Source organism: Coregonus lavaretus (genome assembly GCF_964263955.1).
Source record: "Coregonus lavaretus genome assembly, chromosome: 5".
NCBI lineage: Eukaryota > Metazoa > Chordata > Actinopteri > Salmoniformes > Salmonidae > Coregonus > Coregonus lavaretus.
The window spans coordinates 71,125,191-71,143,941 of record NC_139992.1 but is presented as its reverse complement, the minus strand read 5'-3'; the positions used below and the strand labels follow the sequence as shown (position 1 = coordinate 71,143,941).

Genomic DNA, 18,751 nt, shown 5'->3' with positions numbered 1-18,751 from the left:
ATTTTTTAAAACTTGACTTCAGATTATTACCAAAGCTTTTAAAGATAAGACATGCTAAAGTAATTGGGTGCACTTTGTTGTCAATCTTTCGATTCTGAGCAATACCTTTTTATTTGAAAGGCACAAGGAAACATCTATTCTAGGAAACTGGTTTACTTTATATTTTATTCAGGTATTAGCACTGAGATAAGTAAACTTATTTAAATAGCATGGACAGGAAATGCCCTAAAACAAATGCACTCCCCCCTCCAAAAAAACATACATTACTAATTTGAAGTCATCCTTGAGATTAGTAGGACACATATCACATGTAGTCCCGTGTATCTCAGTTGGTAGAGCATGGCGCTTGCAACGCCAGGGTTGTGGGTTTGATTCCCACGGGGGACCAGTATGAAAAAATAAAATAATGTATACACTCACTAACTGTAAGTCGCTCTGGATAAGAGCATCTGCTAAATGACTAAAATGTAAATATCAAGTCATCTGCATAAAGTACCTTGGCCAAACCTGACAGACGTTTTCTCCTTGTCTTTGCCAGGGTCCTGGTTAGAAGGAAGACACCAGCACTGTGGGTGCACCAACCCATCTGCTCCTCCTCATGCTCTTCCTGGCCAAGGTGTTTGTCCCCATACAAATAAAACGCTACAGTAACGTTGGTCTAGTAATGTTTCTACTTATATGTTACTACATTTAGCTCAGTGTATTCCTTGATCCTGTATTCAGCTAGAACCTATAATTACAGCCTTCCTTCTGTTAGTAATTTAACGTGAAACATTCTTGCTCTCACTAAGACTGACAGACCACTGGACAGATCTGCTTTGTTTCATTCTCAATTGGCAGCTCTGTCCGACCATAAGGCGCTACAGAGGGTAGTGCGTAAGGCCCAGTACATCACTGGGTCCAAGCTTCCTGCCATCCCGGACCTATATACTAGGCAGTGTCAGAGGAAGGCCCAAAAAATTGTTAAAGACTCCAGTCACTCAAGTCATAGATTGTTCTCTCTGCTACCACATGGCAAGCGGTACCGGAGTGCCAAGTCTAGGTCCAAAATGCTCCTTAACAGTTCTACCCCCAAGCCATATGGCTGCTGAACAATTAATCAAATGGCCACCCTGACTATTTACATTGACCCCCCCCCCCCCCCCCCTTTGTTTTTACACTGCTGCTACTCACTGTTTATTATCTATGCATAGTCACTTTACCCCTACCTACATGTACAAATTATTTTATTTTTTACTTTAGTTTATTTAGTAAATATTTTCTTAACTCTATTTCTTGAACTGCATTGTTGGTTAAGGGCTTGTAAGTAAGGATTTCACGATAAGGTCTACAGCTGTTGAATTCGGCGCGTGTGACAAACAAAATTTGATTTGATTTGATTTAGTTTTAACCTCATATTCAGTCTTCTAGACCTCTGTTAAGCTACCTCGCCATGTAAAACAGAGGGAATGTGTGTTTGAGCTAACACGCTTTATTTCATTCCCACTATATCATTGCAGTGTAATAAGAAATGAAAAGACAGTGCCTTAAGAAAGTATTCACATCCCTATTCCTTTTCCATATTATGTTGTGTTACAGCCTAAATTTAAAATGGATTAAATTGACATTTTGTGTCACAGATTTACACCCAATGCCCCATAATGTCAAAGTGGAATTTTGTTTGTAGAACGTTTTAGTATAAATTAATAAAAAATGTAATGCTGAAATATCTTAAATCAATAAGTATTGAACCCCTTTGTTATGTCAAGCCTAAATAAGTTCAGGAGTAAAAATGTGCTTAACAAGTCACATAATAAATTGCATGGACTCATTCTGTGTTCAATAATAGTGGTTAACATGATATTTGAATGACTACCCAATCTCTGTACCCCACACATACAATTATCTGTAAGGTCCCTCAATCGAGTAGTGAGCATAGATTCAAAGACCAGGGAGGTTTTTCAATGCATCGCAAAGAAGGGTACCAATTGGTAGATATGTACAAAAAATATAAATAATAATAATAATACAGACGCTGAATATCCCCTTGAGCATGGTGAAGTTATTAATTGGCCTTTCAATGGTGTATCAATACACCCAGTCACTACAAAGTTACAGGTGACTTTCTTAACTCAGTTGCCGAAGAGGAAGGAAACTGTTTAGGGATTTTACCATGAGGTCAATTATGATTTTAAAACAGTTACAAAGTTTAATGGTTGTGATATGAGAAATCTGAGGATGGATCAACAACAATGTAGTTACTCCACAATACTAACCTAAATGACAGAGTGACAAGAAAGAAGCCTGTACATAATACAAATATTCCAAAACATGCATCCTGTTTTTAACAAGGCACTTAAGTAATACTGCCAAAAATGTGTCATTCCAACACAACACATCACTGAGTACCACGCTTCATATTTTTATGTTATGGGTATGCTTGTCATCGGCAAGGACTAGGGAGATTTTTAGGAAAAATTAAACAGAATACAGCTATAAGCACAGGCAAAATCCTAGAGGAAAATCTTGTTCAGTCTGTTTTCCAACAGACACTTGGAGACAAATTCACCTTTCAGCAAGACAATAGCCTAAAACACAAGGCCAAATCTACACTGGAGTTGCTTACCAAGATGACATTGAATGTTCCTGAGTGGCCTAGTTACAGTTTTTACTTAAATCGTCTTGAAAGTCAATGCCAAGACTTCAAAATGGCTGTCTAGCAATGATCAACAATCAACTTGACAGAACTTGAAGAATTTAAAAAAGAATAATGGACAAATATTGTACAGTCCAGGTGTGCAAAGCTCTTAGAGACGTACCCAAAAAGACTCACAGCTGTAATCGCCACCAAAGCTGCTTCTACAGAGTATTGATTCAAGGGGAGGAATACTTATGTAAATTAGATATTTCTGAATTTCATTTTCAATACATTTTGCAAAAATGTCTAAAAACATGTTTCACTTTGTCATTATGGGGTATTGTGTGTAGATGGGTGGAGAGAAAAAAATTGTCCATTTAAAATTCAGGCTGTAACACAACTAAATGCGGAATAAGTCATGGGGAATGAATACTTTCTGAAGGCACTGTAGATACACTACATGGCCAACAGTATGTGGACACCTGCTTGTCGAACATCTCATTCCAAAATCATGAGTAGGTCCCCCTTTTGCTGCTATAATTCTTCTAGGAAGGTTTTCCACTAGATGTTGAAACATTGCTGCAGCTTCCATTCAGCCACAAGACCAGTAGTGAGGTCGGGCACTGATGTTGGGCGTTTAGGCCTGGCTCGCAGTCGGCGTTCCAATTCATCCCAAAGGTGTTTGATGGGGTTGAGCTCAGGGCTCTGTGCAGGCCAGTCAAGTTCTTCCACACTGATCTTGACAAACCATTTCTGTATGGACCTTGCTTTGTGCAAGGGGGCATTGTCATGCTGAAACAGGAAAGGGCCTTCCCCAAACTATTGCCACAAAGTTGGAAGCATAGAATCGTCTAGAATGTCATTGTATACTGTAGCGTCAAGATTTCCCTTCACTGGAACTAAGGGGCCTAGCCCGAACCATGAAAAACAGCCCCAGACCATTATTCCTCCTCCACCAAACTTTACAATTGGCACTATGCAATGGGGCAGGTAGCATTCTCCTGGCAAAACAAGAATTGTCCATCGGACTGCCAGATGGTGAAGCTTCCACTGCACCAGAGTCCAATGGCGGCGAGCTTTACACCATTCCAGCCATCGCTTGGCATTGCGCATGGTGATCTTAGGCTTGTGTGCGGCTTCTCGGCCATGAAAACCCATTTCATTAAGCTCCCAACTAATAGTTATTGTGCTGACGTTGCTTCCAGAGGTAGTTTGGAACTCGGTAGTGAGTGTTGCAACCGAGGACAGACGATTTTTACACATTACGCGCTTCAGCACTCGGCGGTCCCGTTCTGTGAGCTTGTGTGGCCTACCACTTCGCGGCTCAGCCGTTGTTGCTCCTAGACGTTTCCACTTCACAATAACAGCACTTACAGTTGACCGGGGCAGCTCTAGCAGGGCACAAATTTGACAAACTGACTTGTTGGAAAGGTGGCATCCTATTACTGTACCACGTTGAAAGTCACTGAGCTCTTCAGTAAGGCCATTCTACTGCCAATGTTTGTCAATATGGAGATTGCATGGCTGTGTGCTTCGATTGTATAAACCTGTCAGCAACGGGTGTGGCTGAAATAGCCGAATCCACTAATTTGAAGTGATGTCCACATACTTTTGGCCATGTGGCATATGTGTGTGATCAATGCCTTGAAAAACATTTTAAATATTAGTATCCTCTAGGTGAGAGGTAATTTTTCAATTCTCCTATTTAGATTATATGTCCTTGGGTCGACATACTTTAGCACAATTGGGATACAGATGCTTTGGACGTGGTGGGACAGGAGATCAGTTTGGGTCAACCTCAATATGTCCTTATTCTGGCCAACTGATTCTTAACAATTGTTGTTTTAGAAAATGTGTTAGCACTCTACTTCATCATAGTAACCAAAAGCCAGTTCCTAATAAAGATACAGAATATCCAACTCCTAAACAATCAGAGAATTGTGCAACTTCAACAAGGAGCAGCTCTTCTCAGAGCTACAGATATTATGTATCCAGATGTTGTCCTCCTCTCCAGACAGTCCAGAGCTGTCTGGTTAACAAACTATTTGAAAAGACTGATCTTGTAAACAGATGTTTTACTATTATGTGGCTTCTCAAAAGTGACTGTAAAATAGATTGAAGCTGAAATATTGCTTAGCAGTGCTTGTTTGTTCTCCATAACTATACTTGCTTTGTAATGTTACTTGAGTCATCAACAAAATCTTAATGTAGGGTTGGGAAATACTGTCAAGTTTATTGTCTGTTCTTCAACTGATATTGCAGACCACACATCTGTTGTTTCAGGTGAGACTGCATAGAGGAAGCATCATCACAGGAGTTGAGTGTATACAATTTGCTTGTTCCACTTCGGTAACTTTTTTGGATTTCAAGATTAACAAATTCCAGGGCAAAAATAACTATCTGAAAGCAAAGACCCTACTAAGCCACGCCTCCAGTCTTCTGATCTGACCGGTGCATCATAGCTACAGTAAATCAGGGTTTCCCAAACTCGGTCCTGGGGCCCCACCTAGTTTCATGTTTTGTTTTTTGCCCTAGCACTACACAGCTGATTCAAATAATCAAAGCTTGATAATGAGTTGGTTATTTGAATCAGCTGTGTAGTGCTAGGGCAAAAACTATAACATGCACCCAGGGGAGGCCCCAGGACCAAGTTTGGGAAACCCTGCAGTAAATAACCCAGCATCAACAACCCAACTTAACGAAAACAATGGGTTGTTTGTGATCCAAGTGTGTTCTGTCCAATATTTAACCAAATTGGGTTGTTTTTAACCCAGCATTCCTTAGAGTGTACCTGGAACGAAAAAGGGTTCTCCTATGGGGACAATCGAAGAACCCATTTGGAACCCTTTTGTCTAAGAGTGTACTACTCACTGGGGAAAACGCTGAAGGCTTTTAGTTAAACATTCCAAGGCATTTCTTCATTTAAATATCAATGCTTGCTAGATTGATTGGGGCAAAACATTGGCGCGCAGACAAAGCAGGAGACACTGAGCGATAAATCTAGTTTCCAACCATATAATCATGCGTTTTATGTATCAAAGAAACGTCAAGTGAAAGCAAGCAGCAATTAAGCAGAAGATAGGCCTTGATAATAAGTAGTAATTTCATTTTATTGGAGTCACTGAAACTGAGGGAATTTCCTCAAGGTTTTCTAAGGTCTTCATTAAGCCTTCTGCTATGTTACCAAAAAAGTCCAGTTAGCATCAAATATGACTTATCCTCAGGGAGGTTGGGAGATGCATGTTCACTCCAGACCTATATGATCACACCATTGTGATGATGAAATCATTAATTTTTCAAACATTGCAATCAATCCCGCAGGGTTTAGAGTCATTAGCTGAGAAAACCCAATTTGGCCTTTTTCTAATTACAATGGGTTTGTTGCCTGTTGGCGTAGGATGATGCTTAGGAAGATCCATTCTGTTCCAGACTTCTTTATCTCTGTGTGTCTTCTCTGCTGTGGTATCTCAGTGGAGAATGCCCAAGGCCATGTGGGATAAACTGTTAAGATGAAAGAGCATTTATCCCCATTATCAGGAACTGATTGATCTAGCCCTAGTAAAAACAAGTCTCCCTGACTTTCCTCCTAATTCCATCTAATTCATTTGTTGTTGTTTTTTGCAGCTGACTACCGAAAGATAATCAAGAAGTTAAAAAGTTTGTGCATATTAGGTGCAGAACAGAGAAGTTCCCCCACCATATGGGTGGGTCGGGTGGTGACTTACAGTAAGTATAATTAGGGTGAATTCAAATGGAAATATTTGTACACGGTGTGTGGATAGAACTGTAAAGGTGAAGGCATTACTGTATTATCAGCTCCCCTGGGGGTGGAAGGACTCACCCCAGCCCAGCTTTCTGTGCTCCTGTGTAAACCTGTAAGGCAGATGAGAAGCAGAGTGTGTGTCAACGAGGTATGTGTGTGTACACACCCTGATGAAGGGGAGTGTACAGCAGTGAGACAGAACACCTTCCAACCTCCTGTCTCCTGTCTGTTTTTACCAGAGGAATCCTCTACTGCCTGGCTGGCTGCTGCCTAACGGAGACCTTCTGTCTGGCCACGTTCTGCTATTATTCACCTGGGAGAGACTCACACATGGCAGCCATGGGGAGCCAGGTAAGATACATACTGTAGAGGTCTAAGGACAAATGGCAACATTGGAATAGTGATGAGACTATGAATTGTGTTCATGATTTAGTTTTTTTACAGTATAACTTTCTCCATGACTTTCACTTGCGTCCCTCAATGACCAAATTGTTAAGCTAACCATTGCTGACTCAACATTGTTGTCTCCCCTGCACACGGTGTGCAGTTTCTTGTGCAAAGGCAGAAAATGTGATTAGGGATTACAAAGTGATTGGGATAGCACATCCTCAGTATGGCACCAGAAGGACTATAAAAAAAGGCCTATATAAAGACTTTATCAATCTCTCTTAAATGGATATTGATGAGACTCAGGGCATAATATTGCTTGACTCTTTCTTCCAGTCTGAGAGACAACAGAATAGGAATGTGCTGTAAGTGAATTCCTGTGACTGAGCTACTGGTCAGCTGTTGAAGTCCCAGGGTATGTGTTTGTGTGTCTGTGAGAGAGTGTGTGTTCCAGGAGCAGGAATTGCTGTAACAGAACAAGTTGAGACTGGTGTGAACATGAATCATACCTGCTGACAGGTCCAGTGAGTTACCAAGTACCACAAAGAGGAAACTGTTCTGACTTTGGTTTATTAAACAGAAAAATGTATGTATACTTCATTTCAGGCAACCATTCAACTGTCATGCGGCTGCTGTACATAAGGAGGATAGAGGGTTTCCGTTCCTTGTAATTTTACACTGTAAATCTTATAATTTCAAATAAACTTCATAGCACATATCTTAACCTAAAGCTTTTTGGTGGAAACGACAGCAATGCCATGTTATTTTAGGAAAGGATACAATGTATGTAATTGAGCCAAAAATTGTGAAAGTGTGAATCTGGTATATTCATTTTGGTTTTCTGTAGTTTCCCTCATATGCAGCCTAGAAGCATCTGGTAGTGTTCAAACACTTCAAAGACTCTCTTTGTAAACTCTTAAAGAGACTGAAACAGTAGTACTTTCTCTCAACATTAATATTTTGTGCTTTCTTTGCCTTGAGGACTGAATTCCGTATCCAGCTCTTTTTTTTACGAACAGGCCAGACGAGTAATTTTTCATCAATAAATTATAATAATCCTGAGTGCTATGGATTTCTTGTGATTTTTTATTTACGTTTAGCAGTGGGAATTGCAATCTCTGTTGGTGTATCACCTCTTAAACCCAACTTTTGCCTCACTACTATCCTTCTTAATGATAAATAAACCCAATGTATCAATCCCAGGTCAAGAGAGCCAGGGCCATTAGTGAGTGTGAATTCGCCAGGCCTGGGTGTTGTGACCAGGGGAGAACGACTGACCCCTCTTATTGAAGCCACAAAGTTCAAGGCAGACCGCGGTACTGCAGGCATTGTCTGCAAAGAAACAGGACCCCCATTAGTGAATGAGAAAATGGCAATCTTCATGGTCAATCTTTGTGTAAATAAAACATATATTTTTAAGACAATCATGTTTCCAATAATTGCTTCTATTACACCAGATGTACGTCCTCGATTAGTTAACTGATTATTTTAAAATCGCACACAGAACAAGTTATAAGGATCATTTAGTAGCTAATGGCAGTCTGTAGTACCCCAGTCGGCCTTCAACTTGAGATACTCAATGAGAGGTGGCAGCACTGAGCTAGCCTGCAACGTCACTTCCTGGAGTAACTCAAAGTGCATGCGCATCTTAACCCGACCTCCTTGGCTTCAAATGCTCTATTGAGTCTTCACATAGGAATGAATGGTGTCATGTGATCGATGGCTTTTTCCATTCATATATTATTCCGAGTCATTGGTTGTGACAGAACACGCCTCTGTGTTGATGTGAGCCCCAGTGTTGTGCTATAGTATAGACTGTGGAAATAGTGATGCTGAATCTGTCAGTCAGTAACCACAATATGTGGTTGGATACTCCTCTGCTGTTGGAGGCTGGAGCACAAGCTCCCGTTCCCAGAGAAGACAATCTGAACTCGGTGGAAAAGGCAACTGTTTAACACATTTTTAAATGGGAGAAAAATCTATTGTTGGAGCCAAGTTTGGGGAATGTGTGCTGCAAAGACTTTAGAGCATTTGAGATATATATGGAGAAGGAGTGAAAGGAGGATATTCTGCATGCTTCTAGCGAGCCAAAGCAATGAAGCTTTCACGTTTTTTCAGTAAACTGTTGTTGAGGACTACTCAACCCCATCTATACAGGGCCCTCTACAGAAACTCTAACCCATAGTGTAAAAATGATATCCCAAGAAGTGATAGCTAACATCTATCCACTATATTGCTTGTCTATGATAACCCGTTCTGCCTCTAACAATCCATAATGTAATTATTCCCAATGAAGGACCAAACCAGAGCTGATAGTGTTTTGAAAGAGCCTGTAGTGTAGTGAGTATGAAATACACCCAGCCAGACCAAGACCCAGAGCTCAAACCCAGATTCTAAGAGCTGTATCTCCTGCTGAGGGCTCCCGCAGCGCTCATCCTATCCCAGGCTCTCCCAGGATAGGACACAGGAGTATGGAACAGCAGATGTTCACACTCCCCAATAGCCAGTCTCCACTTTGTTCAGTGTCTTAGTAAAATTGATTGTTTCTGGGAGGATACAAGGCAAAGTACAATGGGGTCTGTATTAATGTTAATTGATTATTTAAGCAGGTATCATGAATGTGCTAATGACTTAGTTTAGTCAGCGGGTTTTTAGCTATGTACAGTTGAAGTCGGAAGTTTACATACACTTAGGTTGGAGTCATTAAAACTCGTTTTTCAACCACTCCACAAATTTCTTGTTAACAAACTATAGTTTTGGCAAGTCGGTTAGGACATCTACTTTGTGCATGACACAAGTAATTTTTCCAACAATTGTTTACAGACTGATTATTTCACTTATAATTCACTGTATCACAATTACAGTGGGTCAGAAGTTTACATACACTAAGTTGACTGTGCCTTTAAACAGCTTGGAAAATTCCAGAAAATGATGTCATGGCTTTAGAAGCTTCTGATAGGCTAATTGACATAATTTGAGTCAATTGGAGGTGTACCTATGGATGTATTTCAAGGCCTACCTTCAAACTCAGTGCCTCTTTGCTTAACATCATGGGAAAATCAAAAGAAATCAGCCAAGACCTCAAAAAAAAAACGGTAGACCTACACAAGTCTGGTTCATCCTTGGGAGCAATTTCCAAACGCCTCAAGGTACCACGTTCATCTGTACAAACAATAGTATGCAAGTATAAACACCATGGGACCACGCAGCCATCATACCGTTCAGGAAGGAGACGCATTCTGTCTCCTAGAGATTAATGTACTTTGGTGCGAAAAGTGCAAATCAATCCCAGAACAACAGCAAAGGACCTTGTGAAGATGCTGGAGGAAACAGGTACAAAATTATCTATATCCACAGTTAAACGAGTCCTATATCGACATAACCTGAAAGGCTGCTCAGCAAGGAAGAAGCCACTGCTCCAAAACCACTGTATAAAAGCCAGACTACGGTTTGCAACTGCACATGGGGACAAAGATTGTACTTTTTGGAGAAATGTCCTCTGGTCTGATTAAACAAAAATAGAACTGTTTGGCCATTATGACCATCGTCATGTTTGGAGGAAAAAGGGGAACGCTTGCAAGCCGAAGAACACCATCCCAACCGGGAAGCACGGGGGTACCAGCATCATGATGTGGGGGTGCTTTGCTTCAGGAGGGACTGGTGCACTTCACAAAATAGATGGCATCATGCGGAAGGAAAATTATGTGGATATATTGAAGCAACATCTCAAGACATCAGTCAGGAAGTTAAAGCTTGGTCGCAAATGGGTCTTCCAAATGGACAATGACCCCAAGCATACTTCCAAAGTTGTGGCAAAATGGCTTAAGGACAACAAAGTCAAGGTATTGGAGTTGCCATCACAAAGCCCTGACCTCAATCCTGACCCACTGGGAATGTGATGAAAGAAATAAAAGCTTAAATAAATAATTCTCTCTACTATTATTCTGACATTTCACATTCTTAAAATAAAGTGGTGATCCTAACTGACCTAAGACAGGGAATTGTTACTAGGACTAAATGTCAGGAATTGTGAAAGACTGAGTTTAAATGTATTTGGCTAAGGTGTATGTAAACTTCCGACTTCAACTGTAACTGTGTCTGAGACATTTGAGAATGACCTAGACATTTGTCACCTTTTCATCTGAGTTGCGATAAACTGCTTTAAGTAAATATTTTGCTTAATAAAGACATAAACCTAATAGTCTAACAGTGTCTAAGAAAATTCATCAGAAGCTGCTGGAAGCAATTATAGGGCTCTCCAAGCCGAAAAGAATGTGGCAGGCTTTCACCACAGACCTACAAAAGAAGGATACATTTTTCAGGAAAAAATAAAAGCCAACAGGCTTTGGCTATTAGACTGTGCTGTGGAACTAAACATAACACATTAGCTCATTTTCCCGTAAGTTACTCCCTCTGTCTCCCTGTTTAACTGGGAAAACGACAGACATTCAGTATTGTATTGTGTTGCTCTAGCAAAAAAAAAAAGATTGCAACTCATCCCGGCTTTTCTCTGCAAATTATTTATTTGTGCTGGACATTTTAGTCATACCTTGTCTGCAGGCTTTGTGCTCAGGGTATCCAAGTTTTAGAGGGAGCCATGGTAGCTAGTCATAGCCTGCACAGCAAAATCAATGGTGTACATTTAACTCAGAAAGTGTTAAATGTACACTATCTTCAGTGAACATTTGAGTCCCACTGAACTGGTGTTAAAATAACACTTTTAAAAGTGTTAAAGGTCCTGAACAGTCATTCTCTCATGGATAACTACCTTATAGTCATGATCTCACCTTGATTGACAGCTCCTTTAAACACCTATGTCAAGCAACTTGGATGCAGTGAGCAGTTTTGCAATAAAATCATATCAAGCGAATCTGGTGATGAACTTTTCATACATCTCCGGTTAGGTATGATGCAGTTCACAGCAGCACTGACGGATGTGTTGACTTGACAACTGCGTCGGAGTTTTGAACGACCCTTCCCCCCCTTTTGTTCCATGTTGGCTGAAAACCTAGCTAGCCAGTAACTAGCTAACAACAGACACAGATTAAAGGGGAAACATATAAGTACCTTTGCCATAGATGAATAGTGTAAACTTTTAATTATATTTGCTGACACTGTTGGCACCAGTAGAGTAGCAATCTAGCTATATAAACCATTTCCCTCTGCAAACATGCCTTCTCCGATGTTGGTTACAAGGTGGTACTTATTGAAATTAGGTAAGAGAATATCAAGTTACCATTTGTGTATTAAAATTAGAGTTAAGGTGACGTCACCTTGTCCCCTTAATAATTAATTCAAGTTTTTGACATGGGGGAGGGGACCAGTAACTTTATGATCAAACTTAATCAATATAGAAGCAACAGTAATTTTCATACTTTGGTCATCATACTTTATTCTGGTTTCCTTCAAATATCATCCAATTTCACATTGACAGTTAATGACCTTTGAAAGCCTAGGCAAAGCCTAATGTGATATCCCCAAATATTGATTTCTGCATGTTTTTTTGTCTTATTTCTTGTTTGTTTCACAAGAAAAAATATTTTACATCTTCAAAGTGGTAGGCATGTTGTTTAAATCAGATGATACAAACCCCCCCAAAATCCATTTTAATTCCAGGTTGTAAGGCAACAAAATAGGAAAAATGCCAAGGGGGGTGAATACTTTCGCAAGCCACTGTAACATATTGTATTAGTTTAGAAAATGTATGTCATTGTGTTACAGTAAAATCACCTCAAGCTAATTTGGTAATACACAAAACAACTCAAACAACATTGAAATTGCATCAACATTGTATTTTATATATATTTTTATACATCTCCCGTTTGGCATGTCTTTTGTGATGCGGTTCACAGCAGCACTGACAGTGTTTTGAACGACCCTTTCCCCCCTTCTGTTCCATGCTAGCTGAAGTAACTAGCTAAAACCAGACACAGGTGAAAGGGGAAACATATAACTATCTTTGCCATAGATGAATAGGGTAAACTTTTAATTATATTTGCTGACACCCTAACTTTATGTTCAAACTTTATCAATGTAGAAGCAACAGTCATTTTTCATACTTTGACAATTTTACTTTGATCTGGTTTCATCCAACTATCATCCAATTTAATTATAACAGGATCTCACTTGGTGAAGTCCATAGGACTAAAATTGGATGAATGCAACAACCATGTCTCTGTAACTAACAAATGCAGTCATGGGTAGGGCTGTTATGGTCACCGTATTACCGCCACACCGGCGGTCACGAGTCATGAAGGCAGTCAAATTCCATGTGACCGTTTAGTCACGGTAATTAGGCTTCTCCAAGCTCTGATGCAGCTGATGGTCATTAGTAGCCTACCAAACTTGCTAACTACCTGGTACTCAGCACTTTATTGTCCCTCTAATCACTCTGACATCAATGCAAATGTAATCGAAAATCGAATCAAACACTTCATGAGAGCCTATGAGCTCATGTTGTGCAACATTTCTATAGGTTATGCAATTGCGTGAGAAAACAGTGATGGCCTCTATTAAAAAGAGGAGGATCACATCAGCTTTCTATAGGGTAGGCCTACTATATTTATTTCTCAACTTTCCTAAAATGAAGCACATTGCTTCTTCATTGGCCTACTAGGCATAATATTAAGCACATTGCTTCTCTTTACAACAGGAGTATTTCCTACCTGGCTGGCATGAAAATGAACCACAGGAAAGGCATCCTCCATTCGCTACTTAAGTGCAAATATTACATGTACTTCTTCCCCTTCCCCTGTTTCGAGACAGGTGCATGATAATGCTCCATTCGAAATCAAAACAAATTTCACACATACAGTGGGGAAAAAAAGTATTTAGTCAGCCACCAATTGTGCAAGTTCTCCCACTTAAAAAGATGAGAGAGGCCTGTAATTTTCATCATAGGTACACGTCAACTATGACAGAAAAATTGAGAAAAAAAAATCCAGATAATCACATTGTATGATTTTTTATGAATTTATTTGCAAATTATGGTGGAAAATAAGTATTTGGTCACCTACAAACAAGCACGATTTCTGGCTCTCACAGACCTGTAACTTCTTCTTTAAGAGGCTCCTCTGTCCTCCACTCGTTACCTGTATTAATGGCACCTGTTTGAACTTGTTATCAGTATAAAAGACACCTGTCCACAACCTCAAACAGTCACACTCCAAACTCCACTATGGCCAAGACCAAAGAGCTGTCAAAGGACACCAGAAACAAAATTGTAGACCTGCACCAGGCTGGGAAGACTGAATCTGCAATAGGTAAGCAGCTTGGTTTGAAGAAATCAACTGTGGGAGCAATTATTAGGAAATGGAAGACATACAAGACCAATGATAATCTCCCTCGATCTGGGGCTCCACGCAAGATCTCACCCCGTGGGGTCAAAATGATCACAAGAACGGTGAGCAAAAATCCCAGAACCACACGGGGGGACCTAGTGAATGACCTGCAGAGAGCTGGGACCAAAGTAACAAAGCCTACCATCAATAACACCCTACGCTGCCAGGGACTCAAATCCTGCAGTGCAAGACGTGTCCCCCTGCTTAAGCCAGTACATGTCCAGGCCCGTCTGAAGTTTACTAGAGTGCATTTGGATGATCCAGAAGAGGATTGGGAGAATGTCATATGGTCAGATGAAACCAAAATAGAACTTTTTGGTAAAAACTCAACTCGTCGTGTTTGGAGGACAAAGAATGCTGAGTTGCATCCAAAGAACACCATACCTACTGTGAAGCATGGGGGTGGAAACATCATGCTTTGGGGCTGTTTTTCTGCAAAGGGACCAGGACGACTGATCCATGTAAAGGAAAGAATGAATGGGGCCATATATCGTGAGATTTTGAGTGAAAACCTCCTTCCATCAGCAAGGGCATTGAAGATGAAACGTGGCTGGGTCTTTCAGCATGACAATGATCCCAAACACACCGCCCGGGCAACGAAGGAGTGGCTTCGTAAGAAGCATTTCAAGGTCCTGGAGTGGCCTAGCCAGTCTCCAGATCTCAACCCCATAGAAAATCTTTGGAGGGAGTTGAAAGCCAAAATATCACTGCTCTAGAGGAGATCTGCATGGAGGAATGGGCCAAAATACCAGCAACAGTGTGTGAAAACCTTGTGAAGACTTAGAGAAAAGGTTTGATCTGTGTCATTGCCAACAAAAGGTATATAACAAAGTATTGAGAAACTTTTGTTATTGACCAAATACTTATTTTCCACCATAATTTGCAAATAAATTCATTAAAAATCCTACAATGTGATTTTCTGGATTTTTTTTCTCACATTTTGTCTGTCATAGTTGACGTGTACCTATGATGAAAATTACAGGCCTCTCTCATCTTTTTAAGTGGGAGAACTTGCTCAATTGGTGGCTGACTAAATACTTTCCCCCCCCCACTGTAACTGAACTAAATTACTATCACCCTGTAGCACTCACCTCTGTCATCATGAAGTGCTTTGAGAGACTAGTCAAGGATCATATCACCTCTACCTTACTTGTCACCCTAGACCCACTTCAATTTGCTTACCGCCCCAATAGATCCACAGACGATGCAATCACCATCACACTGCACACTGCCCTATCCCATCTGGACAAGAGGAATACCTATGTAAGAATGCTGTTCATTGACTATAGCTCAGCATTCAACACCATAGTACCCTCCAAGCTCATCATTAAGCTCGAGGCCCTGGTTCTGAACCCCGCCCTGTGCAACTGGGTCCTGGACTTTCTGATGGGCCGCCCCCCAGGTGATGAAGGTAGGAAACAACATCTCCACTTCGCTGATCCTCAACACTGAGGCCCCACAAGGGTGTGTGCTCAGCCCCCTCCTGTACTCCCTGTTCACCCATGACTGCGTGGCCAAGCACGCCTCCAACTCAATCATCAAGTTTGCAGACGACAAAACAGTAGTAGGCTTGATTACCAACAATGACGAGACCGCCTACAGGGAGGAGGTGAGGGTTCTGGGAGTGTGGTGCCAGGAAAATAACCTCTCACTCAACATCAACAAAACAAAGGAGATGATCGTGGACTTCAGGAAACAGCAGAGGGTGCACCCCCCTATCCACATCGACGGGACCGCAGTGGAGAAGGTGGAAAGCTTCAAGTTCCTTGGCGTACACATCACCGACAAACTGAAATGGTCCACCCACGCAGACAGTGTGGTGACGAAGGCGCAACAGAGCCTCTTCAAACTCAGGAGGCTGAAGAAATTCGGCTTAGCACCTAAAACTCTCACAAACTTTTACAGATGCACAATTGAGAGCATCCAGAAGGCGAGGTCAGTACAGGTGCATCAAAGCTGGGACCGAGAGAATGAAAAACAGCTTCTATCTCAAGGCCATCAGACTGTTAAATAGCCATCACTAGCACATTAGAGGCTGCTGCTGCTGCCTATTGAAATCACTGGCCACTTTAAGAAATGGAACACTAGTCACTTTAATAATGTTTACATATCTTGCACTACTCATCTCATAGGTATATACTGCATTATATTCTATAATATTCTACTGTATCTTAGTACATGCCACTCTGTCATTGCTTGTCTGTATATGTATATATTCTTAAATCCCATTCCTTACTAGTTTTGTGTGTATTGGGTATATGTTGTGAAATTGTTAGATATTACTTGTTAGATATTACTGCACTGTCGGTGCTAGAAGCACAAGCATTTCGCTACACCCGCTATAACATCTGCTAAACACGTGTATGTGACAAATAACATTTGATTTGATTTGAACAGCATACCTCCAAGTATTTTCCTATCTATGTTCTTGATAACATACTTCACTGTGTCAATTCAGATCGTGGCTGCTGTTGAATGACTAGAGCTTGTGAGAGAGAGAGCAGAGTGAAGTTGCATGGAATCTGATGCCACAGTGCTGGCAGGCAGGGCCGTAGCCATGGAGACAATCAAGCTGTAGTATAGCTGTCCTATACTCAGAGGAAAAGCATAACTTCCAGGTCAATGCCTCCTATAGCCCCTCACAGCCAACTATATGTTATCCAAGCTAATCAGAATGCAGTCCAAAGGTTGTTTATATTAAGGGCATCTAGTGCTGTGGCACACACATGGCTTTCCAGTTCCACTCGCTTGAAACTCAACCACAGCTACTCAAATTGAAAACACCAAGCAAAGGTAAAGAGGATACTAGATGTTATCTTCATTGCTATTCTTTTGTTAGTATTTTTGATAGATTAGAGGTGGGTTCATCGGTTATTGTAGGACACTGTGCTGCAGAGGTAAATGCATTTATATGTTTATTTATTTGATCCATCAACCATGTGTGTTTCAGTAGTGAGCCCTTGGGGGAGATCATCTTACTGATAGGCCAGCAGAGTAATTAAAATCTTGAACCTTTGCCATGGTTACCGTGTGCACATAGAACTGTCCGTGGGGACAGTAGGGTAAGGTAGAATTAAACAGGAGTGATAATGTTCTCTCAGAATGATGCAGACTGTGTTCAGTACAGTGCAGTTCATGCTGGATTTATCCCTCAATTTAATGTTATGCATCTTGGGTGGTTGAATACACGGTCCCACGTGGCTCAGTTGGTAGAGCATGGTGCTTACAGCACCAGATTTGTGGGTTTGTTTCCTATGGGTGACCAGTATGAAAGATGTATGCACTTACTACTGTAAGTTGCTCTGGATAAATGAATATACACAAAAAACGAGGACTCCTCAAGTGTTCTTTGGGAAGTGTGATGGTTCTATGTGGAACCATAATGATAATGACTCAAAGAACCCTTTAAGCTCTTTGCTCTTTTAGTGATAATTAAATTGTAAGGGGCAACAGCTTTTTGTGCAACCTTGAGTGAGAGTGTCATTCCAGTTTATCTAATGTGTTGTGTAATGCAACTACAGATTATAGATGACTTTGACCAGTGACGGTGTCTTGTGAAAGACTCACGTATGGTCTTGTGTCAATTGAGAATGGTTGATTAATTTGGTCAGTGGTTCTCAATTCTCTCCTCAAGGACACCCAGCTGTTCCAGAGATAGCTCACTTGATTCAACTTGTCAATGAACACAGTAATAACAACTATGTAACATAATATGGCTGACCAGAATAAAAAAAGCCTGTATTGTTCTTCAAAAGGATCTACAAAGAACCTTTCAGATTGAGAAAGGTTCTATAAAGAACCATCAAAAAGGGTTGTAACCATAGCGGAACCTTTTTTTGGTGTTATATAGAACCTATAGAACCTTAGGAAATGGTTATTTATAGAACCATACAGGTTCAATTTAGAACCTTATGAACATGGTTCTTCATAGAACCTTCAAAAAAGGGTTCCACTATATCTATAAAATCATGTTTTTCTTGACGTTAATATTTACAAGCCAAAGAATCCCTATCTGATACTAATATTGAATTTTTTTGTGTGTAGATAAATATTCAATACGGCCTTTTAACAAGTCTGTGAAACATTTAGCCTATCCCTACATCTGCGTTTTCTCACATCTGACTTGCTAACACATCAACACATCAACACATGGACAGATCAATGAAGATGTGATCCTTTCCCCTAGATCTTTGTATGGCCTTGCAATTGCACATTTATTTGACCATGATCTCATGAGGAGCTTTTATTGAGCAGTGTGCTCTACATTTGTCTTTTTTTTGATGATGTATGGTTGTATGGATGGGATGCAGCGATACAGCAGAGCCTTGGAGGCTGACCCCATCTGTGTGCAGCCTGATCCCCAAGGTTCCCGCCCGCTCCTCTGCTCCCCCGTCTTTGTTTGCTTGCCTTTTGTCTTATGGGGTGGAGAGGGGAGAGAGGGGAGTGACAGGGGAGTGTCAGGGCAAGAGCACAGCCCCAGCCCTTAATGGAAGCAGCATCCATGAAATAACGCTACCCCAGCCCGTTACACGCTTCCGTGAGCATACGGCTGGGGCTGGGGCTGGGGCAGAGGGAGGGAAAGGCACCACAGTAACTAGGTGGCTGTGTTTTGTTTGGAGGTAGAGTTTCATCCATGTGCCAGTG

General features: G+C 41.0%; 1 protein-coding gene across 1 annotated transcript in view; it reads left to right on the top strand.

The window, feature by feature from the left end:
• Positions 1–6,614: 6,614 nt before the first annotated feature.
• mid1 (midline 1) overlaps positions 6,615–18,751 on the top strand; it is a 74,394-nt gene continuing 62,257 nt past the window's right edge. Inside the window, exon 1 of the mRNA XM_084162707.1 lies at positions 6,615–6,731. The gene's annotated coding sequence lies outside the window, so the exon portion shown is untranslated. The remainder of the gene's footprint in view (positions 6,732–18,751) is intronic.